Genomic DNA, 6,999 nt, shown 5'->3' with positions numbered 1-6,999 from the left:
AAGTATTTGTTGAATAATGTGTAGGAAATCAAATTGTTGGTTTATTTAATTTGCTATTTGAATAGATTTTTTCATGAAATGTATATATAAGTATTTTTATCGCACACCCGTGCCGATTTTGCGACTCCGTAAATATGGTATTGCACGGCCGTGCATATATTTTGACGTGACGTCATTAGCGTTATACAAACATAGTGTAAAGACGCGCTAAATGTTAGCGTTATACTATAGGCGCGTCAATAAAAAATGACTCTTATTTCACTTGAAACGGTCTTGATTTTGGGTAAGTGATAAATAGAATATTAAATTCGTGTAAGTTCATTACTGACTTTATTGCACTCGTTGAATAAAATAATATTATGCTCGCCAGAGGCTCGCATAATATAATTTTATTCAACTCGTGCAATAAATTCAGTATTGAACTTACACTCATTCAATATCCTCTATAAATTTCATTTTGAGACGAACACGTTAATAACATTTTAAAATTTATATATACTTTACATTCTCTTAAACCATAAATGCAAAATATGGATATAGATATTAACGTAAATAAATTTTAAAAAATAATATGAAAACAAACAGAACATCATCTTAAATTTAATTTCCAATTATATTTATATCAATATTAATTATACTATAATTCTAACTTTATACTTACGGACATGGGTGAGTTTCTTAAACTCTGGAATATATATAACTATAACATAGTCCCCCTTTTGATGCACCTTCGTCACAAACCCTGGAACAGTAATTGTTGAAATAAATTTAATTAAGGCAAGTTATGCGCAAAATGGGCCTTTAAGAAATGTCATTAAAAAGCATCAACTTATATGTACATCTTTTATTTATTTTATTTATTTATTATTATTTATTATACCTAAAAAAAAGTAGCGCTTATTGTAAAATTATTCATCATAAAAGTAGCAAAATGTAAACAAAGTAGTATTTTGACTGCGATCACTGTTCTAATTAAAGGAATAATAGATGACTCACATAATTAGCAAATGAGTAACTTATTGAAAACTATAAAAGTGCAATAGAAGTAAAAAGCTTTTGAAAAACACCAATAGGCAAAATGAGATGTTAACTAAGATGTGCTTCTTTTCAAGATTTCTCGAAAATAGGCACTGTGCTGTGAAAACCAACATTCGAAAATAAGTTATGTGCTGTGAAAACTCACTCTCGAAAATAGGTTATGTGCTGTGAAAACTAACTCGAAAATAGGTTATGTGCTGTGAATACTAACTCTCGAAAATAGATTATAATTATGCTGTGAAAACTAACTCTCGAAAATAGATTATGTGCTGTGAAAACTAACTCTCGAAAACAGATTAAATGTGCTTTGAAAACTAACTCTCGAAAATAGGTTATGTACTGTGAAAACTAACTCTCGAAAATAGGCTATGTACTGTAAAAAAACTCATTCTCAAAAATAGGTTATGTGCTGTGGTAACTAACATTTATAGGTGAAAATTGAATACATGTACTTGTTTGAAGAGATATATAAAACACTGACGCATTGCTTGCATCAACTAAACCAGTATTCAATCTATAACACTAAATGTGTGTGAGTCAATGAACTTATCAGTATCACTTTATCTATAGAACTTTCTTCCATTAATTTTTTAATCTTTTCTTAAAAAAACTATGCATTTAATCAAATTATTTGAAATTATTTCCAGGTGCAAGTGCCAAAATTACTTTTTATACATCAAGACCGGAAAATTGCCTACACCCATTTACAATAATAACTTCAGCATTAGACGTGCAATCAAAATAACTCATGCAAAAACTATTCAGGCACCGTGCACAATTGATGGAAGAATAACAACCCGAGTTAAACGATCTAGATAAATAATTGCACGAGACTAACCTCACGTGCTCGTTATGTTACTCGAATTCTTTCCTAGATCTGTCTGATAATTGCAACCAGGAACTTGATGGAATTCAGGGGTAAAAATATACAGGTTGTAAAACAGTAAGAAAACAGATGGTTTGTATATATTGTTACAAGCCGTATAACATGCACTCGCCCTTGCTTCTGATAACAAACAGAGGCTGAAATAAAAATAATTTAAATGACTGACTTACACCATGTTCTGTGAAATGTGTTCTTAATTTTTTGTACTCACATCTGAATGCATCTTCTGCGCTTTTACTGCCGTCAAATCCAATCACTATTCGACGCCTACGATCAGAACCGCGTTTAACAACGTCCATACTATTTTGCTTGTGTAATTAAAACTTTTTTATTCAAATAAAAAATGCTACTGTAACACCAAAAATAACCTTAGACTTACTACTATTCACCTAAAGGTTTATTTACACAATTTCTTTCAGTCAGCGCGCATGCGCGGTTTTTCTGTTAGTGCTACTATGAATAATACAGTTCCGCTACATACAAAAGATGTGTGCTGATTCACTAACCTGGTTATATATTATAACCTATTTTTGTATTATTCAGTATTCTTGGCTCGCAAACTAAGTCATGCTAACATATAAAACGTTGTACTGGCGTAAGAAGCATTGTACCTGTACGTTATTACATTGATCTAATTCATTGATATGCAGGTATACAAACTCTTGAGTAATTAGGTCAGTTAATTAATATAGACAATATCAAAGGGGAAAATATTTAAGAAATTATTCTTGAACATATTGGTAGAGTTTGGATGCATTTTCAGTCAGATAGTTCGAAATGAACATGAACGATGCTAAAAATAGCTTACAGAAATAAATTACAAATTATTTATTAAGAACGATTTTAAAAATAGATTAAGACTTAGATGAAGTGTTCGCATCAAAGTCAAGAAATGTCAATTTAATTCGACACTTCTATCTTACTGTGGCATTTTATGTGAAATTGTTGGCATTAGTTGGGAATATTGCATGAAATGTTCTGTTCTAGTTTAAACAATTTTTATTTCAATTTATACAACATAAATATATACAGTAAGCATATACAATCACACTGATATATTTCGTGGATTGAAAAACAAGTCAAATGTGACTTATGTAAATTCCTTTCCACACATAAAAAGAATATGCACATATTTGGTTAGAATAATAAAGAAAAAAAAACGTAAATCAGATAAATAATTAAAATAAATAAATTTGTTAGAACATTATTATATAGAGTAGTAGAATAAGAAAACTTCTGTTTCACGATTGTTTCATAATATTGGGAGATTACTCCAAACAAATTTCTATTACAAAGTAAGATATTGTTTTTAACTAGTATTCAATTTAAGTTAATATTTCAGATGATTGTATATAGAATGTTTCGAAGAAAAAGTGAAAAAAATATTTAAATAAAGATTTGAATTAAGATAAAGAATAGAGAATATATATTCTAATCTGATGGTTTTTATGACTCGAGTTGATTGTGTAAAGTGGTATTATTTGCATTATACATGTACAATATTTGAAAATGTATTTATAAAAAAAGAAGAGATATACTACCGTTTATCATTTAGTACTTCTCATCCTTCATATTTGTTTTGTCATGATATGTAGAATCTATATTTAAAGCATGTGCCACTTTGTATTGGAAATCTTTTTTCTTTTTCTTTTTTTTTTCTTTTTTTTCTGTTTAGTTTTTAGTTTTTAACTAACAATGAAATAACAATGTGTGATTAAAAACATGTCACATAAAAAATAATGATAGAAACAACGGTTTCCGTAATATACATAATAATCAGTATCAATTGCATGCTAAAATGGTATGTTTATAAAAAAATAACATTCGTTTATCTAAAGATAAGTATATGTTTATAAGTTGCGGGCAAAATGGCGACAAACAATCATTTTGCTTGTCTACTTTCCTTGTAAGTTTGTAAGACTTTTTTATTGAAACACGTAAAATGTCATGTTGCTATGTAAACAATTTCACCTTAGGATAATGTTGTACATCTTTTTCTTGCCAGCTGTTACAATCTTTATGTAAGATGTTTTGAATCATTTAAATCAACATCATGGAACCCTAGCTTAACACGCTACATATCATAAATGGACATGTCAAATGAAGCCATTTATCATTTTATAGGAAAAATTTCAAAATACGAAATGACTGAATAAGGAACAGTGCACGTCACATTACATGTTAATGTATAAACATATATAATTAGATTGCTGTAAATAAGTATGGGTCAGATTTTCTCTTTCACCACTAATACTCCTTCCAAGGAAGGGCAATGTTTATTTTTTTTATTCTAATAGATTTAATAAGCATGTTTTGTAGTTGTTTGTCCCTATCAAGAGCAATGTAATCTATTCTTATCTTCTTTCGTATTAAATTTAAGGTAGTCATATCTAAATGATTTCCGCCAAAAAAAAAAATCTAACATACGCCAATATCGTGAAAAATCGGCCAATTCTGGAACGTTATTTTTCACAATGGCATGCAATTCGGTATTGAATAATTTTAACAATTTATAACCGGAATCTACATAGCGATAAAGGATGAGTGTTTGTTAATAATCTAATGCCCAAGATTTTGGGGGAAAAAACGTTTCGGAAATAACTGATTTGCTACGATATTGGCCGATGTTAGAATTTGTTTGCAGTAAGATTACCTTAATAAACATATAGCGATCAAAAATGTTTGGCGTTTGGGAAGATTCATAAATAGGGCTTAGCTAGAGCAGAAAAACATTATTGACTTTTTCAAAACCAAACTTGTTTCATAAATCCCAAAGAAATTATTAATTGTATATTCATATATGATTATGTTATTGCAATATTGAAAGCCATCCCTATCTAATCACTATTACGATTTGTACGTTTAAAAACGCCTCAAATCAATTAATGTAATCTATTTGTTATTGTTTGCGTCAGTTATGTTTTCTCTCATTGAGAAGCTTATCTTTGTCTAGACCAGATTTTAGTAAACTTCATGCACCTTAAACAAAGCTTTCTGTTATCTGTTGCAATGATAACTAATGGCCTGAAAATTAATCTAAATAAAAATCGACTCATTTATTTGTGAGAGGGGCGATGATTGAAAATATTTCACGGTAAGTTGCAGAACTCAACAAATAAACTTATATGGAGTATAAACAATAAAATATTATGGGGCATTGTGTTCATTTAAAACGTTCGATGTATACATCAAATACAGGATTATACACAGCTACATTGTGGATTTTACGTTTCTTTTGTGTGTTTGTTTTGTTTTCGTTTTGTCTTCTCTAAACTGTCTCTTTTTAGATGGATTCGACTGTCTAGTTTTTCATTTTAATGTATGACGTACACTATCATTTAAGAATTCGAATATACGGTTAATATTTTTAGTATTTGGCACTATCATTTTAAAATACGGCTAAATCTTTCCTATCCTTTTATAATTCGACTATATTTAAGGATTCGACTATATAATTTTAAGATTCGACTTTTTCATTTAAGAAGTCGGCTTAAATCAATTTTAGATTCGACAATAACATTTAAGGTTCCGATTTTATCATTTAATGATTCGACTAAATATCAGATTAGGATTCGAAATGTTTATTATTTAAGGAATCAACAGTATCATTGAAAGATTCGACGATACCATTTTAAGATTAGATATATAATAAAAGGATTCGATTATGTCATTTAAATATTCGACTTTATCAGTTTAGCATTCGACTCTATATTTAAGTGTTCGACAATATAATTTCAAGATTCGACTATATCATTTAGGGATTCGACTTTAATATTAAAGGATTCGAAAGTTTAATGAATCAACTTCGTCATTTTAAGATTGGACTTAATCACACACTGATTCGTTTAAGACTGTTAATATTCGGCTCTATGGCTTATGGATTCGACTTTAGTATTACAGGATTCGAACATAGCTTTTAAAGGTTCAACTTTATCATTTTATGATTCGACTATATCGTTAAAAAATCCGGCTATATCATTTTAAGATTCGCTTGTATCATTTAAGGATTCGACTTTATCATTTAAAGCCCGATTACTAGTATATCATTTAAGGATAATACTATATCATTTAAGGATTTGACATATCATTTAAAAATTCAATTATATCATTTAGGATAAGATAATATCATAAAAGTATTCGACTATATCATGTTAGGATCCAACTGCATTATTAAACGGTTCGATAATAATATTTAAGCAATATATTTCATCATTTAAGGAAATACGACTATATCATTTATAGATTCGACTTTACTATTTAAGGATTCGACAATAGCTTGTAATGAATCGATTTTATCATTTAAGATTTTGGCTTTAGCATTTCAGGATTTAAATTCGTCATGATAACATTCGACTGTATGATATTAGGAACCGATTAATCAGATAAGGATACGACTTTATCGTTTTAAGATTCAATAATGTCATTTAAAAATTCGGCTTCGTCATTTAAAAATTGGACTTTAGCATTCAAGGATTCGACATTATCATTTAACGAGTTAAAAATTCGACTACATCATTTAAGGATTCGACTATATGATTAATTTAAAGATTCGACTTAAATATTCAGAATTCGACTTTAAAATTAAAGGATTTGACAATATCATTCTAACAATCAATTATTTCTTTAAAAGATTCCTCTGTATCATTTTGATATTCAATTACATGTATATCATTAAAGGATTCGGCCATTTCTTTTAAGGATTCAACTATATCATTTTAAGATTCAATTTTATCATTAAGATTCACATTATCTATTATATAAGGATTCGGCTTTATCGTTTAAGGATTCGATTTTATTATTTTATGATTCTGCTAAGTCAGCTATCATTTAAAAGATAAGACAATATCATTTTAATGTTTGACTTTATAAATTTTTTTTTAAGTTTCGACTATATTGACTTAGTGTTCGATTATATCATTTTAGGATACTTCTCTATCGTTTTAGATAAATCGCTGTTTTATTTTATGATTCTACTATGTTATTTTAGAAATCGAGTAGATCGTATTATAAGAATAAATCGGTTTAAACGTGTGAGACGGTGGAAAATGATGATAATACAATTTCTACAAGACTCA

This window comes from Ruditapes philippinarum, unplaced genomic scaffold (genome assembly GCF_026571515.1).
Source record: "Ruditapes philippinarum isolate M1 unplaced genomic scaffold, ASM2657151v2 ctg9358_1_1_1_1, whole genome shotgun sequence".
Classification (NCBI taxonomy): Eukaryota; Metazoa; Mollusca; class Bivalvia; order Venerida; family Veneridae; genus Ruditapes; species Ruditapes philippinarum.
The sequence above is the reverse complement of the archived record's forward strand: the minus strand, read 5'-3'. Positions refer to the sequence as shown.